Here is an 11,405-nt window from a genome sequence, read left to right as displayed (position 1 = left end):
AGAAGGAGAGTGTGAGAGAAAGTGAGAGAGGTGGAGCGAGGCAGGGAGAGGGAGGAGAGGGGGGAGAGTGCCAATAGCGCGTTTTGGTGGTGGTGGTGATGGTGTTGGTGGTGTGAACTAAGCCAGTTGGTCTTCAGACCTGAAGATGAACACATTGGATGGAGCTACTGTCTAGTGCTAACTCAAATTGTTTACATAAACACTGTTCTTACGTCTGTCTTATCCAGCAGCCCAGCACAGACTCAGTCATTTTTCTGCCAGTTTCCAGATGGTAGAAGGTGTGGGGTGAGGGGTGGGGTTAGGGCAGAGGTAGATTAGTAGAGGTAGCCCAACTGAGCTGTTTTCCCCCCAAAATCTGAATTTCCCAACATGACTTTAGCGCGACATTGGCATATCTATGGCCGCCATCATGGATCTGGCATCTTGAATAAATTTGGTAACAACGCAAAGTGCGGTGACACAAACTTTGTCCCACTACAACTGTCCCATATCGTCCCAGGTGAGCTTTTTACCAGTCAAAAATCTTGTAATTGTCAACTAAGTCACTTTTTACGCAGCTAATCTCGTCTATTCCTTGTTTATGACGTATGCGCAAAGACAAAGTGTATTTTGCCATAACTGCAAAGTCGCCGCTCGCTTCATGCTCCAGCAGCATTCTGCAGCGGCATGTCCATCCTACTGCTGCCCAACTGGGGGACAATGACGTCATACCATCACCTTTAAGAATTGTAAATGTTTCTGGTATTGGAATACCTTCTGTCGACAGCTCCTAGTGCTACCTTTGCAGCATAAAATCTGCCACAATTGTCTAGAGTGTTTTCCACGACTACTCATTAAAATACCCTATGATATCAACAGCGGACATCCGTTTATGACCTCCATCGCGGAGACATGGAATAAGGAATGAAATGTGTGTAAAAGGCTACGTGTAGATCTTCCGATCGCATGACAAGACGACGGTGGCACTTGACAGAATGGCCGTCCACAGGGTGACGTCGCAGGGCGCCACTCGCTTCATCATTACAGAGGAAGGATGTACGCATCTTCGAGCCAAATTTCTAACTTAAGCGTCACAATGTGTGAGAATTACGGGGTATCGAAAAACTGATCTTTTAATTCTGGCCGGCCGCGGTGGTCTAGCGGTTCTAGGCGCTCAGTTCGGAACCGCGCGATTGCTACGGTCGCAGGTTCGAATCCTGCCTCGGGCATGGATGTGTGTGATGTCCTTAGGTTAGTTAGGTTTAAGTAGTGCTACGTTCTAGGGGACTGATGACCACAGCTGTTAAGTCCCATAGTGCTCAGAGCCATTTGAACCATTTATTTTTAATTCTGTTGTGCATTGTAGTAAACAACTTAAGATGCGAGATGCACTTCATCCTGGTAATGTCGGTCATAAGAGGGGTGTCTGACCACCATCTAGACAACATGAAATGTATTCGCAGTTGCCAATATGGACTACCATCAGCTATATAATAAACCGAAGAGCCTAACAAACTGCTACACCTGCCTAATATCGTGTAGGGCCCCCAGAGCAAGCAGAAGTGCAGCAACACGACGTGGCATGGACTTGATTAATGTCTGAAGTACTGCTGGAGGGAACTGAAATCATGAATCCTGCAGGGTTGTCCATAAATCCGTAAGAGTAAGGGGGGTGGGGTGGAGCAGCACGTTGCAAGGCATCCCAGATATGCTCAATAATGTTTATGTCTGGGAGTTTGGTGGCTAGCGGAAGTGTTAAAACACACAAGAGTGATCCTGCAGCCACTCTGTAGCAGTTATGGACATGTGGGGTGTCGCATTGTTCTGCTGGAATTGCCAAAATTCATCGGAATGCATAATGGGCATGAAAGGATGGAGGTGATCAGACACGATGTATAAGTACGTGTTACATGCCAGAGTCGTATCTAGACGTATCAGCGGTTCCATATCACTATAACTACACATAACTCACACCATTACAGAGCTTGCACCAGCTTGAACAGTTGCCTGCTGACGTGCAGGGTCCATGGATTCATGATGTTGTCTCCATACCCGTATACATGCATCCGCTCGATACTATTTGAAACAAGACTCGTCCGTACAGGCAACATGTTTCCAGTCATCAACAATCCAATGTCAGTACTGACGGCCTCAGGCGAGGTGTAAAGATTTGTGTCGTGCAGTCATAAAGGCTACAAGAGTGGGCGTTCGCCACTGAATGCCCGTGTCGATGATGTTTCGTTGAATGGTTCGGACGCTGACACTTGTTGGCGGTCCAGCATTGAAATCTGCAGCAATTTGCAAAAGGGTTGCACTTCTGTCACGTTGAACCATTCTCTTCAGTTGTCGTTGGTTCCGTTCTTGCAGGATCTTCTTCCGGCCTCTGTGATGTCGGAGATCTGGTGTTTTACCGGATTCCTGATATTCGCGATACACTCCTGAAATGGTCGAGCGGGATGCAGGCTGGTTTCGTTGTATAGGTGCTGCGATATGTAGTTGCATTACGTGCCAAATACTGCTGAGTCTAGAGTATACAGTATGAATACACACATGAATCGAATGGTCGAATGTTCCTATCACTGGACAATTCCGAATTTGGAATGTAACATGGAAATTTATAAACGAAAGATTGCAATGAAATGAAATCGGCCGGCCGGTGTGGCCGAGCGGTTCTAGGCGCTACAGTCTGGAACCGCGCGACCGCTACGGTCGCAGGTTCGAATCCTGCCTCGGGCATGGATGTGTGTGATGTCCTTAGTTAGGTTTAAGTAGTTCTAAGTTCTAGGGGACTGATGACCTCAGATGTTAAGTCCATAGTGCTCAGAGCCATTTGAACCATTTATTTGAAATAAAATCTGTAGTTACTATCTTAACCACTTTAAATGATGAATACGATAGTAGAAGCACTTTTGAAAATGCGGTTTATTTCTGCAAAACACTTATTGGTGTCGATGGTCGAGCAATTAAATAAAATATAACTTGAATAACAGGGAAACAATAGATTCCTGCGTCCTGTAATTAGTTATGAACAACAACATAGCTCACGAGATATTCACTTCTAAACGCATAGTACGTACTCACTGCAGAAGCCATAGAAATCTCACAAGTGCACAAGTCGGCACTACGAAATATTTCTATCTCCCGCGACCACACAGAAACCTCTCAACACTCTCCCAGTATTTCCTGCGACCGTCCGTCGCGCCTTCCCGTCCAGCACTTCCCAGTATCCACCGCGACCCGATGCTCCCCCGCTTCCATACCGTCTCTCCATTGACTTTGGTAGTCACCTACCGTCCTAATGAGCGCTGTGATAGGCTAGAGCGCTCACGCCGTGTGTCCAAGCCAAGGCACACTCACAAACATATTGAAACACAAACGAAATACTCGATGTACATTTAAATAACCTGAAATTAAATAAATATTCGTACGGCTGGACCATAAATACGCTCTAACACACGTTATTAAATACATAAACAGATTAAATAAACATATATCGAAGGAACAGAAACAAAAGTAGGCCAGTAGGCTAATGGTTCAAATGGCTCTGAGCACTATGGGACTCAACTGCTGAGGTCATTAGTCCCCTAGAACTTAGAACTAGTTTAACCTAACTGACCTAAAGACATCACAAACATCCATGCCCGAGGCAGGATTCGAACCTGCGACCGTAGCGGTCTTGCGGTTCCAGACTGCAGCGCCTTTAACCGCACGGCCACTTCGGGTAGGCTAATGCATCTGTGTTTTCTGAAACACAGTAAATATGTGACCAATTTCTTCATGAATAGTATATGTCGGATATAAACAAAGAAATAGACGAATAAATATATTTTTAAATGTGCTGCTACCGCTTTCTCATGTAACTGTGGAATACTTATGGCCTGACACGATCAATAGTAATCGGCCACTTCGACCTCCAATAACTCATGTACTATTCAAGTTACATGCCTGTAACTCATACCAACTTAGTTTTGCACCAATAGCTTTCTAAAGACACGTCGATCGACAAAATCGGATGAACTGTTTAGATTTTGGAAATTCGTTGCTGGGCGTAACTTGTATAATTTACAGTCAGATACTAAATTTTAAACTAATAAAGACAATGAAAATCTGATTACACCATCAGAATCGTCGAGCAAGTAATGCTAATGTACATGTTTCTTTTTAAGGCATTATGATTCCTTTGGCTACTGTTAATTTCTACATGAACTGTGAAATGTCTGCCATTACGGTTTCACAAAGTCCACCGTCTTTGGCATTCCTGGCATACAAAACTCCTTCATCGACACAAAGCCCATTCCTCAACACAGCGTCAACATGGAATTCCCAGGGACGCGGTCGGCCTGGGCGACGCGCTGGGACTACCCCTCTTGCTCCGGCTAATGTTAGGCACCATGCGGTTGCTGACGAGCCCCGGCTTGCCCAGCGGCCCGTGCGGCCAGGCCAACTCCGAACTTACAATATTTTCAGGGCGCTACAACTCGCCCGTTACCTCACAGGGAAAATCCCCATTTCATCGCTACCTCGGAGAAACTGTGCACCATTGCTCGAGCGTCGACAGTAGCACCATTTTCAAACTCACTTAACTCTTGATAATCTGCCAGTGTAGTAGTAGTAACCGATCTAACAACTGCACCAGACACTTGTTGTCTTGTACAGGCGTTGCCGACCGCAGCATAGTATTCTACGTATTTACATATCTCTGTATTCGAATGCGCATGGCTGTATCAGTTTCTCGGGCGCTTCAGTGTAGAATGACGATAGTGAAAACTTGTGTTAGACCAGCATTCGTACCGCGTTTCCCGCTTTTCGTGAGCGGTCGCCTTACCATCAGGCAATCCGTGCACGTGTCACAGCCAGACCCAAACCCCATATGTTGCTAACACTGTGTCTGCAATTTGCACTCGTACATCGATTACGTATATCCCCGCAGATGGCAGACGTTTTAATTGAAAGTTACTTGCTACATGTTGCAGTGCTTGTGTTGTTCAGAAATACGATGCAACATTCCCACTGTGGCGCCCACGGCCATTATGAAATTCACGAAATGTATTGGGACTTGCGAGTATGGACAACCATCAGCTCTGTAATGGAATGGTGACACTGAAAGTTTGTTCCGAACTGGGACTCGAACCGGGATTTCCCGCTTATCGCTAGCGGTCGCCCCAGCATTTGGCTATCCGTGCACGAGTCGCGGCCAGACCCAAACCACCATATGTCGTCAACCGGCAAAAGTTTTCACTGTCGTCATTCCATTATACAGCTGACGGTTACCCACATTCGCAACTGAAAATACACTACATGTATTTTGTAACGGTTATAGTCTTTGCAGTGCCTGTTCCTTCGGCCTTGCACGCATGTCCGAAGGAGGATTAAGTCTTGCTTCTGCGCAACACAAGCACTGCAATATCATAACATCTAGACTGGCTGCACGAGCGTCCGTGAATCGAGCGCCACGCTGCTGGCGACTCTGGCTGGACCTACCAGTAATCACAAGTAAGGAGGAGAGGAAAAGGCCTACGTTGTAGAGCATAGTCGGCGCTTACAACAGTACTACTAGGTAGTAACTTAGCTTCATGCTGGAATACATGTGAGACGCTGAAAACCTGTTTTGTTGGAAGTAGCAGCTGTTGTATGAGTGGACCTTCAGCAGCCGGTCATATAACTGAATTCCTTCTGATTTTCTATTTCTAACTATTCTTAAGAAACATGAACTTTCCTAAATTGGTCGTACCGGTACATACCACGGGGTCAGCTCGGAAGTATGACTACGCAACTGGTCGTAAATGTTTTGACAAATGACAATTGTCTGCATATTTAGTTTTTATATAAAATTTGTGTTCCTCAATCATTTGACAAAAAATATACACTGAAGAGCCTAATATTGTGTACGGCCCTCCGAGCACGCAGAAGTGCCGCAACACGATGTGTCAAGGACTCGACTAATGTCTTAAGTAGGACTGGAGGGAACTGACACCATGAATCAAGCAGGGCTGCCCATAATCCGTAAGAGCACGAAAGGGTGGAGATCTCTTCTAAACAGCACATTGTTAGGATCCCACATATGCTCAATAATGATCATGTCTGGGGATTTTTGTGGTCAGCGGAAGTGCTTAAACACAGAAGAGTGTTCGTGAAGCCACTCTGTAGCAATTCCGGACTTGTGTGGTGTCGCATTGTCATGCTGGAAATGCCAAAGTCCGTCGGTATGCACAGTGCACACGAATGCGTATAGGTGATGAGACAGAATGCTTCCGTACGTGTCACATATCAGAGCCGTATCTAGACGTATCAGCGGTCCCTTATCACTCCAACTCCACACGCCCCGCACCATTACATAGCCTCCACCAGCTTGAACAGTCCTCTGCTGACACGCAGGGTCAATGGTTTCATGAGGTTGTCTGCATACCAGAATACGTCCATCCGCTCGATACAATCTGAAACGAAACTCGTCGGACCAGGCAACGTGTTTCCAGTCATCAACAGTCCAATGTCGGTGATGAGGGGCTCAGGTGAGGTGTAAAGCCTTATGTCGTGCAGTCGTCAAGGGTACACGAGTTGGCCTTCGGCTCCGAAAGCCCATACCGATGATATTTCGTTGAATGGTTGATGGCCCGATACTGAAATCTGCAGCAGTTTGCGGAATGGTTGCACTTTTGCCACGCTGAACGATTCTCTTCAATTGTCGTTGGTTCCGGTCGTGCAGAATCTTTTTGGGGTGGCAGCGATGTCGGAGATTTAATGTTTTACCGGATTCCTGATGTTCACGATACACTCGTGAAATGGTCGTGCGGGAAAATCCCCACTTCATCGCTACCTCGTAGATGCTGTGTTCCATCGGTCGTGTGCCGACTATAACACTACGTTCAAACTCGCTTAAATCTCGATAACCTGAAATTGTAGCAGCAGTAACCGATCTAACAACTGCGCGAGACACTTGTCTTATATAAGCGTTGCCGACCGCAGCACCGTATTCTGTCATATTTTCGTATCTGAATACGCATGCCTATACCACTGTCTTTGGAGCATCAGTGCATATTGTAATAATGTATTATTTCCGTGAAAGTGGAGTTTAAGTGCTTTAATGTTGCATCAGCAGCTAAGATTTGATCATTTAATATATCAGTTTCGTAATCGATTCAAAAGCAAGCTCAGTGGCCAACACAACCGTTTGCTGTACAACAGACAAGCCAAGTCGGTAGCTTCGTAGTCTTAAGATTGTTTGGATAGAATTCAGATATCATGTTCCTTCTAATTTTTCAATTCGGCAACGATAATTTATTCACACTTCCTTCATTCGTCCATTGTCGTCACCGTGCAATGGCACAAAGAGCACAATTAGCAAGAGGAATCACAATGCGCACAGAAGGACCGATTGGTGCGTCTGTTGTTACGCCTACCGAAGAAGACCTTATTGGGAGAACCGCAAAGGGCGCGTGATTTGTGGAACGATCGTTAGGCGCGGTTGACGCCAGTTACGGCAAGTCCTGACGGTGCATTGAATGTTTCATCGGCGCTGGTGCCCACGCGCCCACGCCACATGCCGCCATTTTTTAACAACTTGAAATTGTTTCAACCCCTCTGGCTCGCCGGAAGTTACTACGGAAATAATGAATTTTTCGTGGCATTTCGAGCATCTCCTGCTGTGTGAAACTTGTTGCTGGCAACTCTGACTCCCCGCTTCCCTGCTTGCGGAGGGAGCAGTTTTTCTTGCTGTTGTGAATTACAGATTTCGCATTGTTGGAGCGTATTGCTGCCAAAGTGCAGGACTCTCCTTATTATCTTCTGGGTTTTGGTTCTGTTGCGATGGACTTATTTGTCAAACGTTATATACACAACTTGGAATTTTATTAATACAATCTCATATCTTGTCTCCACCCACAACAAAGGCATACTATAATTTTTAATAATACACTGTAGCGTCAAAGAATGTGGTATAGACATACCTGTTCAGATACAGAGATATGAAAACAGGCAGAATACGGCGCTGCGGTTGGCAACGCCGCCGGCCGTGGTGGTCGAGCGGTTCTAGGCGCTACAGTCCGGAACCGCGCGGCCGCTGCGGTCACAGGTTCGAATCCTGCCTCTGGCATGGATGTATGTAATGTCCTTAGGTTAGTTAGGTTTAAGTAGTTCCAAGTTCTAGGGGCTTTCGGAGTCGAAGGCCCACTCGTGTACCCTTGATGACTGCACGACACAGAGCTTTACGCCTCACCTAGGCCCATCAACACCGAAATTTGACTGTTGATGACTGGAAACAAGTTGCCGGGTTCCGATGAGTCTCGTTTCAAATTGTGCCGAGTGGATAGACGTGGACGGGTATGGGGACAACTTCGTGAATTCATGGACACTGCACGTCAGCAGGAGACTTCAAACTGGTGAGTCTTTGTAATGGTGTGGGGCGTGTGGAGTTGGAGTGATATGGGACAGCTGATACGCCGAGATACGACTCTGACAAGTGACACGTAAGTAAGCATCCTTTCTGACCACCTGCATCCATTCACGTCCGTTGTGCATTCCGACGGACTTGAGCGATTCCAGCAGGACACTGCGACACACCACACGTCCAGAATTGCTACAGAGTGGCTCCAGGAACACTCTTCTGAGTTTGAACACATCCGGTGACCACCAAACTCCCCATACATGAACATTTTTGAGCATATCTGGGATACCTTGCAACTTGCTGTCCAGAAGAGGTCTCTAACACCTCGTATTCCTGCGGACTTATGGACAGCCCTGCAGGATTCATTGTGTCAGTTCCCTCCAGCACTACTTCAGACATTAGTCGTGTTCATGCTATGTCGTGTTTCGGCACTTCCGCGTGCCCACGGGAGTGCTACACGATATTATTCAGGTGTACCAGTTTCTTTGCCTCTTCAGTGCATATTGTACGTTAACAGAACGGAAAACGCCAAAATGGATTTTTGTTACTATACTTTTGTTTCCTATTTCTCATAAATGACTAGCTTATTTCGATGACCATCATCAGACCTCGATGTAATCTGCATAATCAGTCCCCTTGGCAGACGCCATCGCACTGGTGCCCACACTGTGGATGTGCTGGTTCCGTAACATACCAGATTTCTTGTACAAGTAGTGGGCTGATTGCGCTGAACATTTTCCGAAGATAGGTTATTCCAGCTGCCTGATGCAGCTACAGCGCGACAAACGCCCAGGGTGGTGCATAGCGAGTCTGAGAGATCGATTATCCATCCGATGTATATAGTCAGTGCGACAAGTAGTTGCTCAGATGCACATCGTCCAGTTTATGAGCCATGCCCACGGCACGGTGGAGCTACGAGCGCCACAACAAAGGAGAAGTTGATCACTTGGATAGTGGACAGCAAAAACAAATTTTTCTTACGTACTTAACTTCCATTGGGCATCATGTGTGTGATCAGCATATCTAGTATACTGTATGTAACATAATATCGTGAACAAGTACTTGGGACATCGCTTAGCTTATGGGGTCTGTTGAGGGACCGGGAAATAGACTTCAGCAATTCCGAAATCGAGCGCGTTTGTTTATGTGATCATCAGTAAAACAGCTGTTAAAAGAGAAAAATTGTGAATGAAGGCAAGTGAGTAATATTACAGTAGTGCAGATCCAATCAATCTCTTTCTGTCCTTTATTTGTATTAGACAATTTGTGTAAATATCTGAAGGCTTCCAACTGAATAAAACAGGGTTTGTGAAGTGTATAAACCATAATATTAGCGAACTAGATTAAAAATAGCTATGAAAATTCTAAGAAAATTATCGTTGTCTCACACTCTGAATGTTTTCTTCTCAAAGAAGCGTGTACAATAGCTGTTTAATGTATGATTCCAAAGAATAGGATTTCTATTTCTCTCCTGTTCTTTACAGTTATTAAGAAAACGATAATACACCAATTTTGTGTGAAAAAGGGACGAATATTTCCTAGTTCCTGGTGCGGAATAAGAACTTGAATGGGCTGCGGCTGTTAGCAGAGATTGGTGCCAGAGCCAGGTAGCAGCCGTCGGCGCCGCACCCAAATTCCTGTCGGGGAGGCCTCTTTGATCTGGCGCTGCCGCTTGTCCGAGCCGCCGTCCCTGTGACCACAGGTAATTTCTGGGGCGCCCTTTCCCTGCCTCCGGCGCCCATAAGGGTTAACCAGGGCACACGCGCTTCATGCGCATCGTGCTTAACTGCCAGCTTTTGTGGCCAAAATCCTGATCTGTCTTTCCCCATTATGTAAAAATGTGAGCTCCGCTTCATAGCTGAAATCAGTTTCCGTATACTCTATTACTTAAAATTTTACGTGTGATTTTATTTACAAACATTTTCCTAGAAGAATCATAGTTTCAGCAGCAAAAGCACAGGGCAACTGCCTTTGAGGGAATAAAACATATACCATTCTAATGAAATGAAAAAAAAGTACAGGTTATGAGATGTAAACCACCCACAAATCTTAAGTGGTCATAGACTCGTACGTTATAGAATAAAAAAGCTGAAAAATGAGGAAGAAAGAGACTTGCCACTCTAGAAGTCAGGAATGTAGATTCTTATAATTGTGCAAACCAGATTAAATTAAGCAACAAATTCAGAATATTATGAAATCAAAGTTTTACAAACATAAATACGAGGGACAATTATTTACAGGACAAAATGGTGCAAGGACGTAAACAATAAAAGTAAAGTTTCAAATGGAAGGAGTTTCAAGAAAACGATAACAAGTAAATTATGGAATATCCTGGGTGAAATTAAACTATTCGGAAATGATGATTAAATGGACACCCTAGCTGCAAACAAGCGTTGATGTACTTCATAGTGGACACGTTGAAAATGTGCGCCCCAAACCGGGACTCGAACCCGGGATCTCCTGCTTACATGGCAGACACTCTATCCAGCTGAGCCACCGAGGGCACAGAGGATAGTGCGCTTGCAGGGACTTATCCCTTGCACGCTCCCCGTGAGACCTACATTCCCAACATGTCCACACCACTACATTCGTAGTGCGCCTAATAGATGTTTGTCCATCATACTAATTACTCATGGCAGATTAATCTACCAAGTCCCATACGAGTATGATGGGCAAACATCTATTAGGCGTACTACGAATGTAGTGGTGTGGAGATGTTGGGAATGTGGGTCTCACTGGGTGTGTGCAACGGTAAGTCCCTGCAGGCGCACTATGACTCTGTGCCCTCGGTGGCTCAGATGGATAGAGTGTCTGCCATGTAAGCAGGAGATCCCGGGTTCGAGTCCCTGTTACGTCACACATTTTCAACATGTACCCAAAGAAGTACATCAACGCCTGTTTGCAGCTAGACTGTCCATGTAATTATCATTTCATTTCTAGCAATGCTGCATGGTCGTCTACAGTAACTGTTCTTTCGGGAACAGATAGTACCATCATATACAATATTCGGAATTATCATTCGAAGGAAGTTACATGGTGCAATGAA

General features: G+C 45.5%; 1 non-coding gene across 1 annotated transcript; it reads right to left on the bottom strand.

Annotated features, from left to right (window-relative positions):
• Positions 1 to 10,787: 10,787 nt before the first annotated feature.
• Positions 10,788 to 10,863, bottom strand: Trnat-ugu. The gene has a single exon. It is a non-coding gene; the product is annotated as a tRNA-Thr (tRNA).
• Positions 10,864 to 11,405: the final 542 nt, after the last annotated feature.

Source organism: Schistocerca americana, chromosome X, assembly GCF_021461395.2.
Source record: "Schistocerca americana isolate TAMUIC-IGC-003095 chromosome X, iqSchAmer2.1, whole genome shotgun sequence".
NCBI lineage: Eukaryota > Metazoa > Arthropoda > Insecta > Orthoptera > Acrididae > Schistocerca > Schistocerca americana.
Note: the sequence above shows the minus strand (reverse complement) of the source record. Positions and strands in the feature narration are given on the sequence as shown.